The following is a 27,843-nucleotide window of genomic DNA, read 5'->3' on the forward strand; positions in this document are numbered from 1 at the left end:
CAATGTAGAACTGCTGCTGTGAGAGCCAAGTCTGGCACCAGGAGAGATTAGAGTTGGCACCAAACACCATGATCTTTAAAATAAATCTGGCAGACACACTGAAAAGGTTTGCCACTGCTGCCATAAACAGCATACAGAGCAGTAAATGGAAAAATGCTGAGAAAGGCCACGGTTTTGTTGTTGGAACAAAGATGCCAATTAGCTAACCACTTAATCTAGCACTTAGTAAATGGTTTTACAATGGCATGTCAAAATTAAGGGCAGTAGCTGGGACCAAAGGTAACATAGCAGTGCCTTTCATACGTCCATCACACCAAAGCGAGCCCACAAAACCCACCAGCTACCTATCAGCCAGGAGAACCTCTGTGCACAACCGCAAGTTACGCCAGATCACTCACACAAAAATACTTTTTCCACACAGGAACGGATCTGTCTCAACACATTTCTCTTCCCAGTACTTTTCAATTATGCTTTCCAGAGAGGGAATTTGCTTCCAGTCAGTGATGCTGGAGCAGTGCTCTGGAAATAGGTGTGTATGAGGATTTTCCTTTTTTTAAATGCAGACATAATGGAGAAGAGAAATGCAAGTTTTCTTCTCCACTCTCTCTCTCTACTGACTTGAAGTGAAGGAGCATGGGCTGATTTTGTCTGCTCTACACGAGGCTCTGATGATTTGTGATGTGGACGTGTGTCTGCCTGCAACTGGCCAGATGACACCTTCTTTCATGCAGACAACTAGGCAGCCACGTAACAACAGCATTTTTCAATTGCTATTATTTTTTAATCTTAAAAAAAAAAACAACACACAAACAAGCAACTAATTTCCTTCAGCAGGAAATCCCCATATTACACCCCAAATTCTAAAACTCTACAAGCACCCAACTCTCAAACAAGGGATCACTTTCACCAGGCAGACAAACTGCACAGAAGTCAGAAATGTGTGTGGTGTCTTAAGAGTTTTTTGCCAATCTGGTTAGTACTAAAACTTAAAGAAACGCTAAAAGCAGACAGCAGATTTCAAGCTATTTATCTGAACCTCCGTAGTAACCATGCAATTTTCATAAATAATACTTACAAGCACTCCTAGTGGGATACCCAACATGCTGTTTGCATGGGGAGGCATATAAAAGTTACAGCCTCCTGTCCCAACTTACTTGCACACACATGAAAGGAAAGACTTAGTTTAAAGGCGAAAACTTCACTCCCCCCCCCCCCCCAACCAAACAAACTGAGAAAAAGAAGATCTGATTGCACCTCCCCCAAAACCAAACAAACTGAGAAAAAGAAGATCTGATTGCCATGACCCAACTTTTTCCCGGTGGCTTCAAATTCTCCAAACAAAACTGACAAATCTGAAAACCGAGACAACTTTCAATGACCACAAACCATGTTGTCTTTTACCAGATGTTCACAGCTGCAGTGACAAACCTAGCACCGTGAAGCCTTTTTGTTTCACCAAAGAGCAGTTTCCTCCTATCACGTTATACACCACTCACCCTTGGGATCACCAGTCCAGCAGCTCATCACCTCCGAGCCTGGCTGTCAACAGCAACTGCTCGAGCACAATGCCAAACCTGGGGACTGCCATAAACACAAAAGAGCCAGGATTTGGGGTGGCAACAGAGATGATGGCTTCATTTACAGGACTGCAAGGCAGCTCTGGAAAACCTCCTGCAAGCAGAGAAATTGGCAGCTACCTCGAGTTCCTTCAAATAATCTAAGAAAACTTTATCATCTCCAAAGATTAGGAAATCCAGCTGCAAGCAAAAGCAAACTTCAGCCTCTTGGATATTTGAGAAGAAGCTTACATATGATGTTAAGAAGGTGACTGCCGTAGGCCTAAAACTCAGATTTGATCTGCAATATCCTTAGCTTAAAGGCAAAACTCTCCCACGCGCATGGGACTTCAAAGGCCCTCCCCTTCGACAGCCCAGGAGAGGAACCCGACAGCCCGGTTCAACAGCTGATGCCTTTCCTGACACCGCATTAACTTCAGCTCATCGCCTTTGGCACAGCTTCTTTCCAACACTTTGATGGAATAACTTCTACAACAGACAAAAGAATCAAAGTCATTTCTTCCCTTTGGCTACTACAGGATGGCACAGACACGACCAATTCACTCATAAGCAACATGCAAAGATACTCTTGCTGACCCCCACTGTTTGCCATGGCTACTGCAATATGAGCTACCAAAAATCAACAACTGAGCAAAATATCTGAACACGATGCTTAGCTTCCAAAGGAAATACAGTTGCTCATCTCCCTTCCTTCCAGAATAGTAGTCCGGGTAACTAGTGAAACACAAGAAAAAAGGAAAGTGTGCCTCCTTTAAAAAAATAATAGCAGAAACAAACAAAAAAACAACTAACTACTGCATGGAACAAAACAAAAATTGGAGTAAAGGGGTTTCAGCTCAGATAAATTACAGACTTACAGTACTACATGAATTCCCCTGAACAATTAAACAGCCATCTTAAAATGCTAACACCAAAAACCCCGTAATTATGTAAAAAGTTACTTTTTTCTCAAGTGGTATTCTCAGAAATTGCAATTCTGAAGCCACACTCCCATGGTAAGGACTCTCATTAGGCAGACGTGTATTCAGTTCCACGTCAGCCACAGGTTTCCTGTTACCAGAGCATCTTACAGAGACAATTCATATTTAATCTGCCTGCCTCTGTTTACCTCTGTAAAGCAAGGTTTCCTGTATTTTTTCACTTCTGAGTAAGCTGAGCTCAAAACCATGCAGATAATAGGCTGCAGTCGGGTAAATCAGCACAAGGGACTACGGGAGAAAGCTATATAAATGCCAAACCCTAAACCTACTAAAAATACCATGAAACTAGTGTATTTTTGACTTTCCTTACTACTTTCTCCACTCTTTTACCAATGGTGAGAGCAGATACTGCCTGCAGTTTTCAGTGCAGACCAGAAGTGTAAATCTCGCACTCCTATTTTCTCTTAGACCACATAACCCCTTTTCCCTACGCCCAACTTCTGCACGGCTAAATTCTCCTTTTAATTCACGATGGCTGCATAACTCTTCTCTCCCAGTCATTCTACTCCAGTTGGTCTGTTTTTACCCTGGAGCAATAGGTGCTAGGTATGTTGTGCATCTTCCGTTAGCACATGTCCTGCCATGGTTCACATTAAGCAGAACCAATCTGCTAACCCCTAGACAGCTGCTGGTTTTACAGGCTGTCATCACAAAGACTGCCTGTGTGCCTGCTTGGGGGACTTTGATTCTTCAGGAGCCCAGAAACTGAATTCATTCAGCTCAGCTGCAAATTTAAGCATAGAATTGAAATGCCACAATTAGAGAACCAGCTTCCCTTCGTTTAGCTTCTCTTCACAAACTAGTGCTGGGGGTGTAACAGCTGAAAGTCCTGCACCTCTCACTTCTAGCATGGTTCCTGAAGGTACATTTTCAGCAATAGGCATTGCAGAATAAATGGGTTCGACAAAGATCCAAACTGCAAGCACTTGCAAGAGAGGACAGCCTGTACCAGAACTTCTCCTTCTAAGCCTGGCCTAGGAACTAGAGGAAGCTGAGAGACACAAAATCAGTGAGCAAAAAAGTCAAAAAAAAAAAAAAAAAAAGCTCCTGAGACACAGGCATGAGAAAGGCCTATGGAAACCTCATGGAATACTACTGAAAACCACAATCTCTATTCCTTTTTGTGCACTGGAAAAACAAAAACAAACCAACAAAACACACACAACCCCCCTTTCAGTACTATTTGTAAACAAACAAAACATGCTTCCGCAAGAATTACACTCCTATTTCCCTCTGTCATGGGACTGCCCAGAAGACCTCAAATTTCTGGCCTGTTGGGAAAAAGGTTAATAAAACCTAGCTGAAAGAGGGAACTTTTTTCTTGTCCTGTCACACACCGCTCTGCCAGTAAATGCACGGGACAAATACTTTGAAAAGCATGTACACACTCTAAGCAAAAGTCTAAGTTTTAAAAGCAATAATCTGCCCCTGAGAGCTGTAAGAGTTAAGATTTTTCTCAAAAGCTAAGCATACATTTTTCCATACAAGCAGCTGAATCATGGCTATTTTAAAAAGTAGTTTATTAAGCACAATATAGCATATGTCCAATTGAGCTCTATAAATGTGGCCAGTGCTGTACAAAGCATCAAAAAGCATTTAAATTTGAGACTTGCTGGCATCCACTGGCATAGCAGAAGAACTGAGAAGACTAATCTAGCAGCTAGTGTGAAACAGAAAATTTACACTGTAAGTTTAGTCATTAATGGCAGTTACCTGACTTATGCCACAACACAAAAGAGATAGCGGCAGGCTGTGGACTAACATAGTATAACCTTCTGGCTGCTGAAGTTGGCTGTATTGCTCCTCAGTAAAAGGATTCAACTTTGGATGGATGGTATGAAAGTGTAATCAAAGGAAAAAGCCAGCTAAAATCTATGTACAACACAGTTTATCAAATATCTAGATATGTAGTGGTTCTGCTGGTCTTTTGTACTGCGATAGCTCGAAACTTGCAGGTAACACCCAGCGATTAAAAACTGGCAAGATTCAATAGTCCAGCATCTTGTTTGTTTGCTTTAATATGTGGTCTATGCTTGTTTATTTTTTAAAGGGGAAAGGAGATTACATCAGAGAAGCAGTGGTATAAACATTATCCTTTGCTGTATGGAAACTTTTATCCAAGTATGTATTTTAGAGTGCAATGCATGGGAAATATTACCATTGGATTTAAAATTCAAAACTGAAGCTCAGCGAATTCAAGGGAAAAACAGAATGAACATTGCATCAATCTAAGAAAAACTGAGTGTATAAATGAAATTCTAGACAGGCTGGCAAGATCACCCTCAGTTACACCAAAACTTTGGGTTTATGCCAAGAAAAGCTCTATGGTTTTAGACAGGAGCACTCAAGTGGGCAGAACTTCACGTTTATTTCTCACTCCAAAATGGGGTTTTCCTGTGGTCCGTATAAACACTGCACTTCCTAGCTTCTCTACTCTTCCTTACATGAAGCAGCCTGGTGAGCGTTGGCACTCCAGGGCTGGGCCATGGCAGAGATGTTACACACTTGGAAGACCAGTGAGCAAACTTTTGTGGCTGCTCCCTGCGAGGATAGAAACAAAAGATGACAGAACCTGGAAGTATTTCTCCATCATACTCTGCCAGCAGCACAAGTCAGAATGCTGAAGAAGCTTTTCACTGTCATTTTGTTTAAATATTTTTAAAGTCTGCTATCAAAGACAACATTGAGGTAATATGAAAGCTGAGCTCTGATTTCCCCTCTCCACCTCCCATCCCCCAGGCCCCTCTTTCTGCAGTTTATTTGGCAGAAAGGCGTTGCACAGTGTCTCATCCAACACTGCTACGGGAGTGTTCCTGAACGTGATTAATTTGCTAATGATACAAATCTCCAAACAGCATGTTAGTACTGTTGATGATTTATGAAATGCCAGAGACAGTTCTCTCACCAGCGATAAGCTCGTGCAAACTGGTGATTTTGCCTGAATCTCTTGCTAAGAGCGTTCTCATCTCTGCATTGCTCCCAGATGGTGCTGAGGCAGGGAGCTGCAGCAAGGATTTCTTTACTAAATTGCAGCCTATGTATACACACAAGTAATACAGAGGGTCAGGTTATGAATTCTTGCATACTTTCATATGCAAAAATCTGAGAGTTTGCTTTGGAATGGGGACAAGCCTTGCTGGTCAAACGCTCTGCTGGTCTTGCTCTCCTCCTCCCAGGATGCAAGTGCGCACTAATGACTGCAAAACTAGGCAACATATTTCCTTTTCTCAGCTGCTCACAATATTGCCCTTGGCACCCCAATGGCCCAAGATACATTAATAGAGATTCCAAAAATAGTATCAGAAACATCAGTGGTTTTTCCACGTTTCTTAAGCAGATATTCCCCACGTCACACAACGTACCTGAGCCTGACCTATGACCACCACGTGTTGCCACAGTCTCAGCATCCTGTTGACCAGAAAATGCTGGCGATACCAAACTGCCCTCAGTTGTGACTTGATGACTTTGATCGATGGCACACAGGGTATGGTTTATTTCTTTAAGCAACTTTTGCAGTCAGCTTGCGGTTTCCCTCTGTTTATTCAAATTTATGCAGACTATGAGTTATTTTTACCTATGTGGAATAATCACAGATAGCTGAAAATATTTAAGACGTGAGATCTTCACTGTGACCAGCCAAAAGTCTTGTGGTTGCTTTTTCTCTTCTGACAAGTTAGCCCTTGCTTAATGAAAATATTTCAAAATTGGAATAGCAGAGAATAGGACAGCTTTGGAACTTTTCCTGAAACACAGAGACTGACATTATCTACCAATTCCTGTAAAACCAGGCTACTACAAGATACCTTTGCAGAATGCCATTTGAGCTTGTTTCTCAGTTACTACCTTCCCACAAGTGTGCTGGTTTTTGAAGGGTTTGGTTATCTCCCTCCCTAGTGCATTTACTTGTCTCCAGTATGGGTGTGCTGAGACATAGCTGGAGCTCTACCCAGCGTCATTGTCTATAAAATAAGCCACTCATTTGTAAACACTAATAAACATGCCATCTATCAGGGAGTGCAAGCTCATGATTACCCCGGGGGTTTTCCACTAGCAGTGCCTCCGAAGCCAGACATTTGCACTACCTTGCACACCACAGCCACAGAGTCGTTCTGGGCCAGCACTCCAGGCTTTCCTGGCACAGATACTAGTCAATCTGCTCAGGCTTCTATGTGTGAGTGATTTTCATGTCGTTAAAAAGAACTTCTCAATCCTATCACTGTTCTGCTACCCACTCCTTGTGCACTTTATGCTACTGTAATTTGTGAAAGAATTCCATTCAGCGATGCCGTGTATTTCTCTGCACTGCTACAAGAGCAGCATCTTCTCCAAGGCTCCTCAGATTATAACACCACGCCCAGACCTTCTCAAACCACCTTCAAGTTACAATTCCACACCAGCGAGAAGCACAAAAACTGACCTTAGGAGCTGAATACAAATAGAAGGAACGGGCAGGAGGACACAAGATTTGGCAACTCAGTAAAAACTCTAGCTCTCTCGTTCATCTCATAACTAAAACTGACAATCCAGAACAGAACTGCATATATTCTGTCTAAGAGCTGTTTCTACTTTCTTTTTACTTTAGCGTACCTGATTAATGTGTACATATTTAACACTAGTGTACTATCAGTTATAAAACAATAGTTGAACATTTGACCAAACAGGTGCTGTAATCCTGCGGTTTGTTTTGTAAATCAGTATAACCCTAGCTGCATTTAATAAGCAAAGCAAGAGAGAACTTCCCATATGCTTGTTTAAATGTACTGCTGTGCTCAAACAGGCCCCTGAGTTTTGGTTGTTGCAACTCCACAGCTTTTTCCACAAGCTGGTAAAGCCATTATTGCCACAAAAACCTCAGAGGAGTAATAAAAAAACACCCAAACCCATCTTCATTTGCATGCACACAGTCTTACTGAATGATATTCATGCAATTAAGTTACAATCAGCTCTTGACACAAACAGCAATCTGTGATGCCACAAGTCGCCTGCAAGTTAGATGCTGCATTAGGCTTTTAAAACTACTCAACATTTAACTCCAAATGGGCTCCACCTTGGTGCTCTGCTTCCAGCCTGAAACGATTTGTAACTTTATTCAGAGAAGCAAGGCTCAAGGACCAACACTGCTGCACTCCTGGAAGCAGAAATGTTTGAGCAAAGGTGAGGAGGTCAGACAAGGGCAAAGTCCAAAGTAATTTTAAGTGGTTCCCCTAAGTAGGAAAGGCTAATGGGAAACCATTTTAATTTATTACAGTCATCCCTAGTGAATAAAAGGACAACGTTTTTCTTCAGCAGCTTGATTACAAAGCAGTAAATCCCTCTGTGTATATAAAAGACCTATGGACAGTGCAGATCAAATGACAGATAAAGGTTTGCACTGTTAGACGTGGGAGAAAATATCAGACTTGGTAATAGCTACAGATATTAACTCTTATTCTTTTTGTTCAGTTTTCCCAGTACACATTATCTGCACAGGAAAAGACGTGTATGTTATTCTGCCATTCCCATCCACAAAGACAAAGTAATACTGTTTTTGCAGCATTTTTTGGACTTTCCAAAAACCTAAGCAAAAAAACATATTCTTAAACATACAAACATGTCAGCTTTTTCTCCTCTCCCCAACACTTTCTGTCTCTTTTGCTGGCAACAAATGCTGCTTCAAGTACTGGCCCCAACCTGTGCTTTATAGACCCTAGACAGCAGTAAGCAAGCAAACAAAGCACGGCTTGAAGTGACAATATACTTCAGCAGTATAAACATCTTAGACTAATACCAGAAAAGAATTTTCGCCAATTGCTTAAAGTGTTTTTGTTTTTTTTTTCTTTTCTCTCCAGTGTTTCAATTTGGTTTTCCCCAAATAATTGCTAGTTCTGGCAGACACATACGCCTGAGTATAACTAATAACTATCTCATTGCACTGGTCTAAGATGGGATTGAAAAATATTTAAAACAGTGAAAGTTGCAGCTACTCAGCCTGGGATTCTTCTCTTAAAAATAAGATCCGTTTAATCAGAAGCAGGATTTCTACATTTAGGAATAGGATGTTTCAGCAATGAGGAATTATTGAGCTGTCCCAAAGCTGTATAAGTCACAGGCAAAAAAAAACAAATATTTGGTTTACTTAGTAACAACATAATTACCTGGCCATAGCAATTTTATATCTTGTGTCCACCCTGTTCTTCCACACATTTTTCTCCCCTCATGAGAAATAAATATTCTGAGTCAGGAAGCACTTCAGTTACATGCAGTATGGGGCTGGAACCTCTACCTGCTACTGTAACACAACAGCCACCAAATACTTCCTGAATTACAGAACACCTTTTTAGAGTAGTTTTAGTAATACTTGCCAAATAGTTTTGTCCATTCACATTTTCAAAAACCCTGTATGGGGTTGGCCTTTTGATGAGAACATCAGCCAGTCCTACAACATTGGAAACCCTTGGGGTATAAATCCTAACAGCCCTCAGGGAGCACTTACAGATGTGCCACGACGTCTCAGCACATGCTTACAATTGTACAAGGGGCCTTTACAGAGGTCTGGGGACACAATCACGTTACCAAAAGCTCACCTATAGGGCAGTAATGCTCCTTGTGAGCGTTATTCACCTTTTTCTAAGGCCAAAATGCACCCGCTGTTGGTACCTTGACTGCATTAGGCATACTGCTCCATCAGACACTCCACCACCACTTCTTGACTTCACTGCCTTGAGCTAATACTGTTAGCTGCAACCTCAACCATCTCTGGGGAAGATCAGTGGTGTCTTCAATGAACTCCTCTACACAGGAGCAAAGTGATACTGCTGCAGGCATAGTGCAACTTTTTAACATGTTAGATTTTGAACTTTCAAAGCAGTTATCATCACTTAAGAACCTCAGGACAGTTTAAATAGGTTGATGTCGCCTCTTGGCCAAAGCAGGATCTGGTGTTTGTGTTCTGTCTGCCCACAACACTTCCTGCCGTTTCTACTGGCTAAAATCTTCTTTTCTGTGGTTTTGCAGTGTCCTTCCCTGCTGTGGACTATACAACAACAGTCGGACTTCTTCTCAAATATGGCTTTTTCGAGCTCATGGGGAGCAAGGAGAACAAAAAAGAGAGAACAACAGGGGATGGGACCCAAAGCTAAATAAATCAATGTTTCTTTGATCCTTTGGGATCAAGATGCTGTAAAAACACATGGTTATTAGAACTGTGAATTTATTGGTGAAGGAGTTGGTTACTGGCCCTGTATTTCAGCATGAACTTACATTATGATAGTAAGTACAAAGCGTTCGTTCTGTTTGTGGCTATGAGAATTAATCTCTTCCATGTGCAGAGAGCCTGTGTGATAATTGAACTGAGATTCCTGTTGGTAGTTCAGGCAAGCACTCATCAGCTGCAGGGCTTTCAACAACACACGAGCAACAGCTCCAAGAGAAAATGATGTAACCAATGTCTCTGAGAGCTACCAAGCAGGACTAGAGCCTGCTCATTTCAGGGTTTTCATCCAAGGAGATTGTCAAAATCCTGAAACAAAAAGGTGAGTTTCTCCCAAAACACTTCAAATACTTAACTTTGGACAGGATTCAATAACTAATGGAGTCTGAATGAAACTGTATGCTCCTAATATCTTGCTGTTGCCTCAATACTCAGAAAAGGTCTGATCCTGATTATTAAAAATGAAAAAGTAATTTGAAATGTTTATGTGGATGGCAGCTTTATATGCAGGATAAAAATGCTCCAACTGCCTTTTCAGTCCAGCTGGAACAAAGTTTTCATTTTTCTTTTTTTTTTTTTTACATGAAATTTCATTTATTATGAGTGCTATGTCTTAGTAAGGCAGCTGTTGGCAGCAAGCTGTGAAATTAAAGTTGAGCTGGTTATTAGTAAGAGCCAAGATATAATATGCTTTTGTCAGAGAGAAGTTATTCTTGTAGATATGTAACCTACTTTCAGTAATTAAAATAGCTAGTCAGTCAACCCCATCAACCCCACTTCACGGGAGAGTTAATATTAATTTAAAATACAATTTCCAAATTGTATAAATTGCAACCAAAAAATTGAGATTGCTATAGCTCATTTCAGTGAGGTCTTTAAGCAGTGAACACACCAACGATTTCAGAAACCCAGGAATTAAGAACTCCTCTTTCTCACTGCTATCCTAACACAGTGTTAGATTTTGAGCAAGGCACTTCTGACAAGATCCCAAACGGGAATGAAATCAGGATCAGTGCATTACTATTATCCACTGAATATGTCACACACAGCCTGTGCCTAGAGGGAATCATCCCTGGCTTCCTGTCACTGGGGCAAGTCCTTTTATCAGTTCAATACACAAACATGACTTTCCTCCAGCTTCTATAGCTGTCGTCAAAGAAAGCAGCAGTAAACTTCATGTCTTGCTCAGAATCTCCTCTAGGACGTGCTTAAGACATTTCAAAAATACCTATCCAAAAATGCCTTTGGGAACCAGGTGAAGGAACAGGACAGGACTTGGCACGTGCTGTCGGAAATCCAAGCCAGGTAAGGGATGTAATTTTATATATTGACTTTTATATATATATATATATATATATTTACATATAAACTAAAGTGTCAAGCCGATTAATCCTCAACAACCAAGCTAACTACATCTTGTAAATTGACTTCTTTTCCAAATTGCTGCCTTGAAGTTCAGTTATCAAGGGTAACAGCAAAACTGCATCATCATCCAGCATTTGATCAGCTTCTAGTGACTATAAAAATCAAAACCTCACTTCTGACCAAAGATGCAACCCTTCTGTGTCCTTGCCTGAGCCACAAGCTCCTGCAGACTTCTGCGACCACACAAGTCTGTTTTCAGCTAGACCAGAAAACCTTTTTTTTTCCTGGTTTTCTTTTCAGCTAGATCAGTGAGTTGATCTGATTTGTCGCATGTCTGGTAAGCACCAACAAAAAGGAGAAGACAGGAACATGCAGCCAGGCTGAGAAGGCCACTTCTTCTCATGTCAACACAGCTCTCACTCAGCTTCATCCAGTCCTGAAACCACACCTGCAATCTATCAACGTGACTGCTATAAGGAGGGCCTCGTTGCTTGCAAGGTGACTGTAGTTATAACGCCAATAAGACAGTCTGACCAAATTACTCCACTGCTTAGGTGACAGCAATCTTTACTTCCCTGTAAACACAGGATTTCTATAAAATACTCCAATATAGTTGAAGCCAGCACCACTTTTACTGCTTTAACTGACAAACATTCGTGTAACGTGGATTTGAGGACTATGCCCAACGTAATCCATAACACTAATCCTACACTTGTGCAGACTGAGTCAGCAATTCCCACCTGACATCTACTTTAGGTACTTGCAGCAGTGTCCTATTTTCAGGGCTATCAAACTACTTTTGGGGTTTACTTCGTCATGCATTTACCCTGACAGCCATCTAACTGCAGTCAGAGAGAGCCAAAAAGCTCTACTAGATATCTAGAAAATGAAACAGCATTTAGGAATTAGTGGGAAATTGCTCAGTAGTGTTTAGTATCAGTGAACATTGTAGCTGGCTACAGGGCACCCTTGGTAAGCACAACATTTAGATGCTGCGAACAGCTGGACTTTCAACAGCTTGGCAGCTACCTAGAAGGGTGGAGTAAATAAAGATTTTTTTGTCAGGCAAGTGGCCATTGCCATCTTTCTTTTTAAGTAGAGGAAATCTTGGCAGGTTTTCCACCATGCAATTCTTTTTCTGAAGAGCTTTTAAATGGATAAGAATAGGGTTCTCCTCTTCCGAGATTACATGCATTGTTAAAGACAACTGGATTGTATGTCTTTTGTGTCCAAAAAAATCTTACTTGTCAGTAACTATAGAGTAAAAATCCCCAGATCAAAAATACACTTAGTATGCCTGTGAAAGCTGAGAGCCAGCAGCCCTCACTCTGCAAGTATTACCTTGAAATACAAACTCATAGCAGTATAAAAAATACAAGGCTGGCAAGAAATTGGAATGAGAATAAAAAAATACATGAATCATGCACACAACTAATTAAACATGAAAACTGACTTTACAGTCACTTACCTTCACCATTATAAGTTAACATTGAACAGAACAAATTTAAGCAGTGTATTTTGGACATTTACAATCTGGGATAAATATTTCTTTTAAACTTGTGTCAGGATAACACAGCTTCTTTTCCAAGGAGTCATGATTTCAGGCCTTCCTAACTGAAGTGCAAAACACTTAAGACTGAACACAAGACTTGGTTGACAGCACTTAAATGAGCCTGGAAATCTTCAAATTTACAGTGTCAGGAATTGCTGCGTAACTTCTAGGCTAAGACCTCAGGGCAAAGCCTACCTCTGTTGAGTCAACTTACAAGCTAAAGTAGTCAGATTTTGGCAACTAAACCCTGGTTTTCCTTTTGCATATGTAATAATCCAACTTCTAAGCATTTTACCCTTCATTGTCAGGGGACCATCTGAAAAATGCTTCCACAAGTCACATCCCAGCTATTTCTTCTTTACTAATATTTGATTTGTGGATTACAATACAAGCTGCACTTCCAGAGGTCAGTAGGGTGTATAAACCATTTGAGGCACTAAAAAAAATTATACAACTTAAAGCCTGATTTTCAGTGACTCTGAAAAAAGCCCAGTATGCATTAACCTTTAAGAGTATATGCACAGAATAATCACAGAATTGTAAGTGCCAGTGACCACAAGATTGCAGGTTCCATAATATTTCTTCTGGTAATAGTATTTGCATCAACACAGAAAGCATCCATTTGAGGAAGGACAGAACATCACGTTGGCACAACAAATCCTATTCATTAAGGACACATCTGTGGCCATTAATAGTATGTCTCATGGGGGAGGCAGCACCTCGCTAGATTGGGTTTCAAACCAAGTTCTGCTTGAGGTGTTGAGCAAAAGAGAACTGGCTGCAAGCAGGATAACACAGGCCTGGAGGGTTTTGTTTCCCATATAGTTAAAAGACCACTTCATGATTAATAAAAGACAACCAGTCTCTCTCTGGAATGGCAGACAGCATTCTGGGGCAAGAGTCTGGCCTGTCAGAGTAAACATAACAATGCTTATGTAGAGCTCTCTCCTGAGCCTGTTGCCATTCAAATGACTTTAACTTACTTCCAGGATGAAGGCATAAACCTAAGGCTCTTTCTTGAGAAAAAGAAACCCTCAAAAATGTTAGCTTGCCTACACAGTAACTGGCCCATTAATAGGTGCCGAAACACTAGCACCATTTGGTCATCTTCACTTACAATCTTGTTAGCAACTATAGGTTAAATCCTTGATTTGAGCCCTCTGAAAGTAAATATGCTTCCCCTGCAAAGAGCAGGATCCTTTGCCCTTCTCATCCGCAACCATCCCCGCCTGCTCCAGGCTCCTCCTAGGTGCAGCGCTGCCATCACCACCAGGAAGGCCAAGGCTCAGGGGGAACTGAACGCAAATCTTACCTTGTTTGTAACGTAAACCAGGTAGAAAATGGTGCCGTACAAGCATCAAGTTAATGGCTTGAAAAGCCATGAAGCTTAACATCTGGAGAAAATATTAAATGCTATTTAAGGCCTTGGGCAAGTGATCAAAACCAGAGGACTGCCACCATTTGACAGCAAGACCATCTCACCTGTTTCTTCCCTCACAATATGAATATTAACAGAACATAAATAAAATAATACAAAAACAAACAAGAACAAACAAAACAAAAAAAACCATGACAACAAATGGATAAAAAGACCCGGCTTCTGGAAAGATTGAGAGGAGATGGTAGATGCTGCCTCGCTACAGGAGTGCATCCCATCTTCAAAGCAGTTACAAGCAACTTAAAATCAAAAAATAAAATCAAAAAATACACATACCCACACACACACACAAAAAAAAAACACCACAGAAGTAGCATGTATCTTGCACCTGGAAAAGACACATCCCTAGTTAAGATAGTCATGTGAAAGACAGCAACACATTCAACACATTTCAACAGCTAGCACACTACTGTACAAATAAAATTAAATTATTTTGGAAAACATCCAGTCCTTAAATATCAGCAAAGCACAAGCTCAATTTTCTGTGCCCGCAAGATGTCTAAAGAGTCAGTTGGCCTCAACTCAAGAGACTTTTGAAAAAGCGGTTGCAGTTTTAGGTGACCAAGGACCGGGCTAATTGTCTGACTTACCTCAGGTGGGAGGCGGGAGTGCGAGCAACCTCCCTCGTCACCCTTCTCTTTCTTTCCCTGTCGCGATGTGCCCTGAAAACTGCAGCAATTCCCTCAGGATGAGAAGTGCTGCTGCTCCAGATCAGTCTGATATCAATTAATAAAGCCCTGATTTCGGTATAGTGTATTGGCTGCCCGTGTGGGCAGCCTCTGTGAGGAGAGGTCGGGGCTGCCCCGCGTCTGCTCCAGCCGCCTCCTCACAGACCCGCGGCACAACCCGGTCGAGCCCGTCAGGCAAGCTGGTGGCACCTCCGTGAAAACGCATCGAAGAAAAGAGCAAAACGCGTCAGGGCAGAGAGAAGTAAGGAGAAAAGTGCGAGAAACAGCCCTGCAAGCACCCAGGTAGGTGAGGAAGCAGGGGGCGGCGCTGCAGGCGTCGGAGCAGGTTCCCCCGCAGCCTGCGGGGGCACCATGGTGGAGCAGGCTCCCCTGACAGGAATTGCAGCCCAGAGGGGAGCCGTGCTCTCCAGGCGAGCTCGAGCCACGAGGCACACAAAAGCGTTAAACTGAAGTTAAAACTGAAAGAAACGTAGCAAAACCAATTGTTTCCTTTCCAATAATCTGCTTCTGACAAAATACAAAATCTTCCTTTTCTTCAACTAACCGTAGAACAGCTAACGTTAAAACTTACTCTCTAGCAAGAAACAGAGGCCTGTATTAATATGGCCTGGGGGCTGCAGAACATGCCAGGGCTTCCGCCGCTACATAAACACTTCTACCACAAAGCTGTCAAGCATGTTGTTTCCAACATGTATGGTTTTTGCTGTAGTATTCACTACTACTTCCTAAATCTCTAACATCTCTGCAGTCCTGACACTGAATCACTACTATCACAGACAACTGGTAATGTGCAGAGCCAGCTCAAGGGTTCCAAAGCGAGTTTTTAAGTTGGATAAAAAGTAGGGGAAGAATAAAACAAAGCTCTTGTGAGGGAGGACTGCTGCTGCTGCAGAAGCATGGAATAGTGGTACCTGCCCTGTTGGAGAGCATCCACTGCTGGGGGAGAAACCAGACCAATTACCACACTTCTTGCATAGGTAAAGCACCCACAACAGAGCTGGCTGCCACAGCAAATTGCCTAGTTCACACTTCTAAATCTGGTTTTAAGCAGAAGTCTTCTATCCAATATTAACATACATGTTTTATTGTGCCTACTGACATATTACACTGGTGCAGAAGTTTTTTTTTGAGGGTATGACGACTACTCAAGCTCCCCCTCTTATGCTAAGCTGTCATGAAACCACAATACTGGAAGGACAGGAACTGAGTCAAAGTTTTGTTAATGCAACAAAGGGATGACACTAAATATGCAAGTGTCTGAACACCAGAATAGTTCTCTGCTGGTAAAAAGGACTTGTTGAATCTTTGATGTAACAGAGATGCTGTGATCTTTGTTGTCAGGTGTGAGCTGTCAGTAGAGCCAGCAGCATTTTCTTTTGAACTGTGGTAAATATTGGAGGCAGTTCATTGCGATGAAATATAAAATACATCAAGTAAGCACTGTGTGACTTTTTTTTTTTTTTTTAAACACAATACAGTTCCTCCTCAAACAGTTACCAGGATGCAGTACGTGCAGTTTGGAAGAGAACTGAGCGTCAGTCTGGGTATTACTGCTTGCCAGAGCTCCTCCTCTGGAGTCATATCAAGTGACTTTCCTCCTCACACATGTCCCAGTGATTACAACTGAAGCCTGCAGGTAAAATCCTTCTCCATTTGTTTTACCCTGATTGATAGCTTTAGAGCCTTCCTTCACATGGCTTCGGCTGCTTTCCAGACCTTTATTTTTCTCTTTTTTGTGTCTGCAACAGGAAGTTGCACTCAACTTTTTTACTTTACCTTTCTCTTAAAACTGACATCTTTGTGTTGTAATGAAGGAACCCCTGGGTATTAGTGACAAATTAGTCACCGGTTAAAAACTACTTTCTTTTCATTTCTATACCAGGTGGAAGATATTAAAATCTCTAGAGGAATTTCTCCCACTGTGCCACGATAAATCATCACACTTTTTTAAGTGACTTAATTTTGCTACCTTTAAAACTCACAAATAAAGAATCCCACAACTTTGTTAATGTAGGATTAAAATAATCTTGTTAATTTGATCAAGGAGATATTATCATGAAGTATAAGGAACACATTTTGAATATTTACATTAAAAATAAACATCTTTCAAAGAAGGAGTTGCTTCCTCCCATTAACAAAAAAACCCCTGCACCTACAATGGTTAGAAGTATCATCTTCAAAAAGACCAGAAAAATCTTTTCCCTTCTTTGTTTAATTTTCTAACGCAATAAGGAATAGTACTTGAAAAATCTACAAAAGATAACTGTAGTCTGTAAGGAAAGGTGAAATCTTGCGCTGACTATTCTACGTTGAAGAACTTGTAAAGTAGCAGCCAAAATAGAGAAAAAAAAATCTTAAGTGGTAGGTTGCTGAAATCACAGGCCACTGAAATACAATACACAAATAAATAAAAATCACTGAAGGCAGAACTTTGCCTTTTATTTTTTTTCCCTAGAAAGTGGTCACTATTTTAATAGTGATGTGTTTATTAAAAATGTGTTATTTAAAATGTTAACCTCACAATTATGCAGACTGTGTCATTTCAGTTTTCTAATTTATAACAGAAAAAAAAATTTCTATAGTTTATAATTAATGCTGAATACTACACAAGTGCCTTATTTAGGATTTCTGATTAAATGGCTTCACAATTATGTGCTCTTATTCATCAATTAAGCCACTTTTCCACATTATAGTAGGCCTATTAAATAACCCAGGCAGTGAAAGAGTTCCTTTTACAACTGAAAGGAACACTAGGACCAAGATGGAAATTCAGTCCTCCCCTACAGGGAAAGGCAGGCGGGAGATGTCTATCAATAAATACAGAACATTACGTCTACACGCAATTGTCTCTTCCTCCATTAGCCATGAAAAAAATGAGGAGCAGAAGATCAATTAAAAAGCAGAAATGTAAAACCAAAGCATTAAACACAACTAGATATTTAAAATCCCACAGTGCATCTTACAAGTGTGGTGCATCACTCCCCTGCTTCTCCCGGAGGAGTTCCAGCTCTAATAATTACTTTCTGCCTGCTCACGAAGTTCAAGTTCAAAACAACATTCATTTTCCACTTCCTGTCCTAAACCAGGGCACAATGCTTCTGTGCATTGTTAAGCAACCATCACACTCCACCACAGACGCAGTTAAACCACTGCTGTGATTGAATAATCCTGATTTGTGGCAGCTTGGACTGGGGAAAGAAACAGCACTGAGCTTTAAGAAGGAAAACACCAGACTAACATCAATGCATCTTATAGCAGTAGCACCCTTTATTACTTTAAATTCTAAACAAGCATTGTCTCCACCCCCTACCTTGCAGGGGGGCATAAGTGGAGTTTCAAAACTAATCTAGTCCAGAGGTTTTACTGGATCTCAAATATTTTACACAAATTTGCTTCCCTAGTCTCCCTCCCCAACCATTTCTCTTCCCCAGATCATATTCATCTGTTGCAGCAAACATGAAGGATGGCTGCCAAACAAACAAAATCAAATCATATGTTAAGGGTGAAATATGCCTTCTTTCAAATTACAACTTACAAATGTTCAGGTGCAGAGAGATTGAAGAAGGCAAAGTCATTTTAAGGAGAGAAAGCAAAGGTCTGTTTAAGATTGTAGATAGAAGAGCCTTACATTCCCTTGTACACACATTTACAGCATTGCTGAAAGATCCCGTAGTTTAGGTCAGAGACCTAAGTTTGTCCTTTATTCAAAGAGAACTGAATTTTATTAAAAACAAGGTTCCTCTGAAGTAGATGTTTACACAACAGTCTACCAAGGCTAAACAGAATGAGGATCTTATTTTATATCAATAAATAAAACGAAAATTGGTGCCTGTCTTATTTTCCTGCTAGACTCCTAACTCCACCAACACGTCCCAGAATATTTGGTCATAGAAGATGCTATAACTGAGTACTAAGTCAGACCACCGCAAAGGTCTTTTGGTGCAGGAGGTTACATCCACTGTTACTGCAGGGGCTGCAGTACCTCCTGCTGGAGCTTTACTGGCTTCCACTGGATTTGGATTTCTCAGCTTTTGCTAACTGCTGCTGAAGACCTTTGCCAAGTTGCAAATAAAGTCTATGAGTGTGGATAGCACAGAGACATGGCAATTCCTGCTCTCGTTTTGCAAGACTCGGGCCCTGAAGAAGTCAGTCGGACTTGCACTGACAGTGGTTACGATACAAAGCCATTTCTTCAAATGCATTTAGGCAACAAGTACAGAAAATTTAAAACTGCTCCCTCTCAATGGGGGTGCAGTCCTTATTTAAATGAAATTACAGGAAACTGTAGTGAGGGCAGGACTGGATCTGACATATATTTGCCCGCAGTTAAGCACAAGAAAGGAGATAATTTTGCAACATGCATTAAAGTTGACTGACTCCCAGTTCTGTATTTCAGTGGAGAACAGGAGTGTCAATGTAACATTCACCAAATGGAAGCTAACAAAAAGCATACTTCAGGCAAACTAAGGTGCTTTATAAATTCAGAAAATGTTTCATAAAATCAAATAAATCCTATTTAAAAAGTAAAATTTGGACACAGCCAATATGATATTCAAATGTTTTACTTACAAAAGTGTTACATTTCATTAAAAAATGGTGCTTTTTAGTTTGTTAAAGGGTGGATAAACAATATCTTTTCAAATAAAAAGTATTGCTCAATTCTAAACAAAATTTTGAGCTGTTTCAGTCACAGAAACTGGAAAAAAACAACACGCATTTGCATAGCAGTACTTTAGCTTTGTAAACTGAAGTGAATATTTTCAACACTTACTGAAAGTGAAGTATTTTGTAAATACGTTTTGACTTGAGTTACAATCTTAAAGAATCATTAGGCAGTTACAAATAAATTCTAAAGATGGTAATCTAGCACAGAAGCACAGTTGCAAGGGGAATCAAAACTGGTGATACAGATCTATATTCAAAACCGATCGGTTATTTCAAAGCAGTTGTAGGACAATTACATGGCAAAAAGCTGAATCAAGCATGTCATCAAAAGACAATTCGCAATAGATGCAAAACTTGCCTCTAAGACAGCTGATGAGCGTCTCTGCATGGTGCACAGTCTAAGTTGTAAATAACTGGGGCCCTCAGAATGCTTTGCTTACTCAACCTATTTAAAAAACAAAAAATTTCAGATGCCTGCTCCACTTTTTCCTCACTGTTTCTTGTGGGTGCTTGAGTAATCCTAGAGGCATTTCCAGTTTTTAAGGCATTTGCTGAGTTTAAGAAATTTTCCCCACGTCCTCTTGCCTTTTGTTCAGAAATACATTGCTTTCTTACTCCAGTTGAGTTTCTCTGGTAAGTCTGCTCTTTCAGCATAGAGTGAAGCATCGGTTCTGTGTGGGTTAACTGATTACTATCTGGACTGACTAGTCCCAAATTGTTCTTTTGCATTTAGGATTTTTATTTACTTATTTAGCTGGGCTGTTTTCCTCCTCAAAAGCAAGGACAGCAAATGAGGATTTCTGCACCATGAAACCAAACGTCTAGAGTTAGGCACCAAAGAGCATAAAAATATGTTTTCTTAAACCTGTCTGCGCAGCTGAGAAGGGGCAATTAAATCTGGACCTACTTTAATTACCAGAGCCCAGAAAAGTAGGAGCCCACTGCCAGGAATGGCCAGCAGAGAGGAACCAGGTCTGCACAGTGACTTGGTCTGACCAGGCTTGTCGTCTGTAGCACTGGTTTATTTTAAAACATCCCCAAAAAGTTTTTTATTGTTGAAACATTTCAAGACTTCAGTTTTGCTGAATTATTAGCTGGTGTTGCAGCAATGGCAAGTTGAGGTTCTACCATGCATCAATTTCCTCTCAAAAAAGCAGAGGGGAGATGAATGACACTGGTATTTCATACAGCACTCATGAAAAGACACGGACGTGAAAAATTCTTACATTTGTAACCAAATACCTTAAACCTTCATTTCCTTAAGAGGAAACCGGTTGGGAATAAGTTAGTAATGGACTATCATCGAGGAAGTTTCTAACATCTGAAAAACAAACTTCCATCAATTCTTACCAGTCTCTGTCCATCAATAACAACCCCTTCACCTGCTTTTCAAATTGCTGAGGCCCAAATCATATCCAGGCTCTCCCTGCCTCAATCCCATTTTCACTCTTTGTATTCAAACCTGGCAGCAACAACAGAAGAAAAAACAGCAGTCTTTCAAACAACAAAATCCCACACCCCAGTGAAACATGCACTCTGGTTCTACAAAAAATGTCAGTCAACAAATAGGCACAAATTTCACAATGGCTGAGGTCATTCCCTTTAAGTCATTAGGGTTTGTGGGTGAGTTTTCCTGGTGGTTTTAACATTGGTTTCTGTGATTGCAGTTATGCTTATTTATGCATTTAGAGCGTATGATCTAATACACTTAGGTTTAACTACTTCATTCTTTTGACATTCTTTCCAAATTATAAAAAGGATTCTTGGTGTTTTCACTGCCTTGGTAAAGAAACAAAATTGCTGTCCACATAATTTCTTAAAAATACAGAACAGAGTAAGTACTTGTTGAAAATAATTCAAAGAAAAAAAATCCTGCACCAGACATCTTCCCCCAACACAGCACTTATTTTTGTTTTCTCTCTAGCCATATGAAGGAACCTACTATTCTTTAGAAACAGAAGTTTTGCTGGCTTAAAAAAAAAAACAAAACAATACACACAAAGCCCCAACAACATTCTGCCCCTCAATGTATTTCAGTTACAACTTACAATCAGTGCAGAAGTTCAGTTTATTTTTTTAAATCTATTTCTACTGTTTTGCTTTTAAAAAAACTGCACACTTGCAGTAAGCTTCATTCAAACTGCATCTTCTACAGCCACTTTGATCTCTGCTATAATGCTCATTTTATTCAATGCCTTTTTGTTATAATCTATTAAGGGTCCTTCCTTGATAAAGATCATAGAGGTCAATTTTTCTAACCAAAATTTATCATTTTTTCCCTCCAAGGCAAAAAAATCCAAACAACCCCAATCTAATTCAGGTTGGAGAAATTCACTAGCACATCAAAAACAATCAGAAGCATTTTCAAAGTGAAAAAAAAAAAAAAAGAAAAAAAAGGATGTGCTTCTCTCTCCCTCAGAATACTGTGTGCAGTACATGGGTATTAGGTTGTATACATAAATAGCATTAAAACACTTTTTAAATAACCTTTTCAAACTCGAAGCCATGGTTATTTCTATACAAGATATTTCCAGCATCCCCAGTTATTGTTTAACATTTCCAAGCACACTGCTAGTTAACAGAAGGAAGAACGGACAGCACCCAGCAAATTTTGTAGGAGACTGAAAGGGCCCATTCCTGTCCCGTGCAGACGGAGGTACCAGCTCGCCTCTTGGTTCTCAGCTCAGCGTCACCACCAGCTACAGCCATTTCGAGTCCGGCTGTGACCCAACCACACTGACAGTGACAAAACGTTCTTCAACAGCACACAAAACATTCTGAATTTCATTAACACATCGGATCCCCTGTCTCCCCTGTTTCTGTAAAATAACACAATTTGCAGCCACACATTTTGAGGGCACCACAACAACATCCCAGGCTCCCCTTTCCTGTACTGCTCTTCCCTTTCTAAGCACCTTTCCTAATCAAACCCCAGCTAAACCAATCCTCCACAAATTACAACAAAGCTTCCTTAAAATTCCCCATAAACCTTACCACAGCCTTGCAGCATACTTCTGGCTTTCTACAGAGCCTCTGCACATAAACACAAGGGAAAATACCTTAACACTCCACTAATGAAGTATTTTCCGGAGACAGCAGAGGTGACAAACAGAATGAGAGCAAAGCCAAGATGCCATCTCGACTTCAGGCAAACAACCTCTTCTGACCTCTGGCAGCTCCCACACACTATTAAACAAAACGTATTCTCTCCATGTTAATGAACCATGTACAATCTAACAGATAACACTGATGTTAAATAAACATGTTTGTATGTGACTCCTAATGCTAGGACTTAAGCAGCTGCAGACAAACAATTTTAAATGGGAAGGATTATGCACATGTAACCTTTTTCCTCTCATTTTACGTACTTTTTAAAATAATTCAAATAGATATTTAAAATCTAGCTAGGAAGAGCGGGTGAAAAGAAGCTTGACTATTTTAAATTAAATATTCACTCTGTGATATTTACTGGAACTGTCTATGTGACGACAGTCGCTATTTTGGATCCAGTTTTCCTTTCACACCATTTTCAACTGTTAATCAGCAGCTTGCTCAAGAAGGAAAACTTGGTCTAGTTTTGTATGCTGTGATCACAAATATTTCGCAAGAGAACTGAGCAGTCCTGTATCTTTATTCCTGTTTTCTCTTTCCTCCTGCTTCAACACTTCGGTAGCACCAAATCTACCTGCAAATGGCAACACCTCCAGGCCCCAAATGACACAACCATGATATGCAATTATTTGCATCCTAATTGAGGGGCTTATCCTCACCTGATTAAAACAGGGTGTTTGTTAAACATCCTTACTTGAGTTAAGATCTGCAAATAAAGATGAAGTATTGTTTTAAGAATTAGGCTGCCACGAACAATTGTTTTCTGATGAGACCTCTTAAAAAACAGACCTAACCAGGATGGTCTCTCCGACTTTGCAGTAGAAAAGGGAGGGAAAGATTTGCTCAGTTCTCCTTGTTCATATCAAAGTGATTATTATGCCAAGAGGTTTGAGTGGTTATACTTTTAAAAACATATATATATCGTATCTTATACTAAATTAATCCACTGAAAGGGAGAACGCACCTAAACCTGAATGGCTGTACTTTTGTATGCGTCATTGCTTATAGCTCTGAACCTAGTTTTTATTTTTCCTTGGTATAACTATTTTTTGTCCTGTGTAGTACAACATCATGAAATCTAATGAGAAGAACCGGATTGTTAGTCCAGCATTACTGCTGTGAATAATGCATATGCATACAGTAACCATCCATCAGAAATGGTAGTAGAAGTTTTCCCTGCTCAATCTAAAAAATGAGCCCTCAACTTCTGGGATATATTTAAAATCATCATATTAAAACTGCAGAGTTCCATGGTTTATGAAAAGGATTGGAGTTTGCAACTTCACTTAACAGTTCATCCCTAATAAAAGTTATTCCAGCTAGGCAAAATTAATTCAAAAATATTTTCCTGGCATTCTAAGAACTTCTGCTAGTTTTCACAAAATTTTAAAAGCATTTTTCACTGCACAAGTAATCTTAACAATCATTTCCACAGATTAAGTCTAACAACCTGTGAATTTATTGCAGAAGAAATTTACTGCAAGGAATAATTAGTCTTCAGCACTGTTCTTGCTTGCTCTCCAGCTGAAGACACCTTAAAACCATCTGGTTACTGCAAAATTTGGCACAGAAGAAACCAATCTTACTGACGAGAATTATAGCTGAATTCAGAATAGCTGTTTTACTACTACACATCATAAATAACAGTTAGGAAGACAGCAGAAAATTACTAACTTCTTTAATTATTTTCTTTGTCAGCAGCGTGCACATATACACACTGACATACACCTATAGCCACAGTGGCTTTGGCAGGACACCTTCCAGTCTTTAAGTTAAAGATGCAGTTTATTCTTGCAGGCTTAACAATTAAATTATTTAATTTTCAGGAAAAAATCTGCAGATGGCTGACATGATAGAAGGACAACAACACAGCAACTCATGAGATTTTTAAATGATATTCTGAGATCAAGTTCTTCGTATGAATACGTGAGTTTAATCTTTTTGTATAACTAAGGTGCAACTGCACACATCGTGTTGAATCTGGGACTTCTTGTTGCAGGGAGAATTATCAGCAACATTTTTATTTCTCCCTAATGAAGCTTTTCTAATGAAATTTAAGACCGCCAAGGTTGCAAGATATTTGAAATAGGAGCCCATTTCAAACATTTCAGCCAAATAATGGTGATAATATTAGCGAGTTGTGGGAATCAAGTCTCTGCACAGTATTTTACAAGAAAATATGCTAAGGGGAGCGGGCTAAACAAAGCAAAGCAAAACAAAACGATGTGTCCCAAACCAAAAGAGTACACTACTTGTTATTTAGCCAAATGTTTTGACCTGTTGGTGGGGACGTAGAAGAGGCATGAGAATTGTCTGGATAGTTTGACTCAATAACTTTACAATTCAGTTCTGCATCGCAGTGGAAGATTTTTTTTTTTTTGGAAGAGATGCAAATTAGACTAATTAAATCAAATTATTTGCTGCAGACTCATTTTAAGTGAATTTTCAAAATATATTTTTTAAAGGTTTTGGGATGTTTCCAAAGCTACAAGCACTAATTATTTTCAGGGTAGCTGTACTCTAAGTCTTTCTTATTTACATGCGTAAGATTTGAGGCCACACAATGCCCTAAATTCCAAAGCAGAAATAAAAATTTAGCTTTGTTCAAGAACAGAAACAGTTTATTCAAACCAAAATAGACAAGGAGATGACTTATCCTGTATGCAGCTACATGTAACAAACAACAATGCAACGTGGACTGCAGGAAAGGTGCTAAGAAACATTACTTTAAATAACGTAGAGAAGAATTAGCTTAAATCCATGCTATCATTTAGGGACCAGATCACCCTAAAACACACAGACATAAGCAGGCAGAATTTTCACGTGCTTTCTCAATATATGGGGGAAAAAACCCTCTGTGGAGAGAACTACAGAGGGAGGAAGCTCTCAGTAAATTACCAAAGTCCGCGAGAAAGATGGAACGATGAAATATCCCTGCCCTTACCAGCGTTAAGGGATGTGCAAATCTGATGCTACGCTGCAAAAAAAAAATCCTGTTAATAAATTTGATGGAGACCAATAAACTGTTTATTGGTTAACCGTATGTATTTTAACAATTAATAGCTGATCCAACAGCACAGAGTATTATTTGAAACGCCGAAAAGCGGTAGCAGACCATAAATAACTTCCTCCAGCGGCTCTTCACGGCGCTCCAGCACAACTCCACGCTCCCAAAACTTCACCCGAAAGTGCGCAAACCGCGCTAGAAAATTCCCCCATTTGCGCGGCGGCCAAAAGAGCATTCAATAACTTTATTTCAGCGCGCACCTCAGCTCGCAAAACAACCGCCCGAGGCAGGCGGCAGCGCTGCGCCCCAATTAACCCCGGCAATTAGCGCTGCTCGCAGCTGCGCACGCAGGACCCCGGCGCGCCGCGGGGGCTCCGCGGGCGCGCAAAGCAGCGCCCTGCCCTGCGAGCACCACCGAGGCGGGCTTAGCGGAGCCCCCCCCTTGCCTCCCAGCCCCTCCGCGGGTGCGGAAGGAGGGCTGAAGCCGGTAAGGAGCCGCGCGGAGCCGCCGCCCCCCGCCGCCCCGACTCACCGGAGGAGCAGCGCGGAGGCGCAGCGCAGGATGCGCGCCCGCGGCGGGCGCAGCGAGCATGTGCGGGGCGGGCGCGCATGCCCGCGGAACGGGGCGGCGGCTCCGCACCCCGCGGTGCCCCCACCCCCCTTACCTCCCCTTACCCCCCTTACCTCCCCTTACACCCCCTTACCTCCCCTTACGTCCCCTTCCTCCCCTAAACCCCCGTCTCTCCGCGCACAGCCCCGCGCACCGACCTGATGCTGGCCCCGCACCTACCGCACGCCTGGGGCCGCCCTCGGAGGTGTCCCGCTGCCCGGCACGGCTCGGCACGGCACAGCACGGCTCGGCACGGCCCGGCCCGGCGGAGGAGGAGCCTCCCGCGGCTCCCGCACGCCGCGGGGCCCGGCCGGAGCGCGGGGACGCGCTGGCAGCCCCGCAGCTCCTGGCACGACCCTGCCCCGAGTGCCCAGCCCCGCTGCTTGGGCTGGGGGAGACGTGTCCTCCTCGCCCCCCCTTGCTCTCTAAAGAGAGCCGCGCTGTGTTCTCCCTGGGCGGCAGGTACTGCCGACGTGCGGGTTTGCGGTCATACCTACAGTTCTATCTCTGTTGCTGCTATCAATCCGCACGTAGATGGAAGTTTTCAAGAGGGGGTCGTGGTTTGAAACTTGGATGCTTGAATGCTACCTTGGCTCTCCGCTTCCAGGAAAATAATCACCACAGTCCTCGTGTTGCTGACCTCCAGTGACAATTTTTAAATAGCAATTTTTAAAAAAGCTTGGGGGGATGCTTATTTTTCTTACGTGCGCTTTGCCACAGGGACGCAGGTCCGCCAGACCCGCAGGAATAGTCTCATTCAAGCACACCATCCCTCTGCGCTCATGAACACACCGTGTCACAGCTCCTGGCTCCCCAGGGGGTCAACCCCCCTCGGGCAATCTGCTTCTACCTCTGACATTCTCAAAGGAACCAGACCGGATCTGTGGCCATAGGGAAGTGCTCTGCCATCTCCCGTGGCAGCAAAAAACCAGAGGCACCCTCCCACACGCGCACCTAGAGAGGGGCTTTCTGCTCCTGCCTGGTGGTGGGAGCCTCACCCGGATGCATTCCAGAGAGTGGCCACGGGCACATCCAGAGGGTTCCCACTGCGTGCACCTCCGTGTGCTTCACTTTGCCCACACAGGCCTCGTCCCCACACACAGCACAGTACAGGTACCACACGGCCGCCCCTTCCCACCAGCATACCTGCTCGCTGGGGAAGCAGCCCGGCCACTGCGGCATTGGGGTGTTTCTTTTCTGCGCCCTGCTCTTCCTCTTTATTCCCCCCTTTTCAGCAGTTTGAGGCAGACTGCAGCTCTCCTCTTCCGTCTCTGCAGCACTGGCGAGGCATCGGAGGAGACCTGCAAGTCCTCGCCCCGACGGCTTTTATTACACCTAGCCCTTTCCTCAGGAAGGGGATATCCCATGAACCGCAGTGGAAAAGCCAAAGGAGCACAAAGGGTGTTGAGTTCAGGGTTTGAACAAGCTGCAGCCCACTCATGGATTTAACTCAAAATTTTGACAATGGAACAAAAACATCATTGCAACGAGACAGCTGTTTTTACTATCAAAATCTCTCAGATCAGTTTGACTGCAAAGTGTGTTCCTACAATCCAAAGGAGACAAAGCTCCCAGCATCAGTTCGGAGCTGGCAAGCGTCCTAGCATGAGCTACCTCCTGCCGGCCTAGAAAAACCAAAGCTCTTTCAGTTGTTATTCCC

At 41.7% G+C, this 27,843-nt stretch overlaps 1 protein-coding gene and 1 long non-coding RNA gene across 20 annotated transcripts in view; one reads left to right on the forward strand and one right to left on the reverse strand.

Moving 5' to 3' along the window:
* Window positions 1–27,490, reverse strand: part of EYA2 (EYA transcriptional coactivator and phosphatase 2) — a 111,369-nt gene extending 83,879 nt beyond the window's left edge. For 2 of the 19 annotated variants that reach the window (XM_066978071.1, XM_066978070.1), the window contains exon 1: window positions 26,364–26,669. The gene's annotated coding sequence lies outside the window, so the exon portion shown is untranslated. The other 17 variants (XM_066978061.1, XM_066978052.1, XM_066978053.1 and 14 more) reach the window with 16 other exon arrangements.
* LOC106041261 (uncharacterized) lies at window positions 14,949–25,659 on the forward strand. The gene is made up of 3 exons (XR_001210408.3): window positions 14,949–15,072; window positions 16,269–16,426; window positions 24,393–25,659. It is a non-coding gene; the product is annotated as an uncharacterized lncRNA (long non-coding RNA).
* Window positions 27,491–27,843: the final 353 nt, after the last annotated feature.

The sequence above is a fragment of the Anser cygnoides genome, chromosome 16, assembly GCF_040182565.1.
Source record: "Anser cygnoides isolate HZ-2024a breed goose chromosome 16, Taihu_goose_T2T_genome, whole genome shotgun sequence".
Classification (NCBI taxonomy): Eukaryota; Metazoa; Chordata; class Aves; order Anseriformes; family Anatidae; genus Anser; species Anser cygnoides.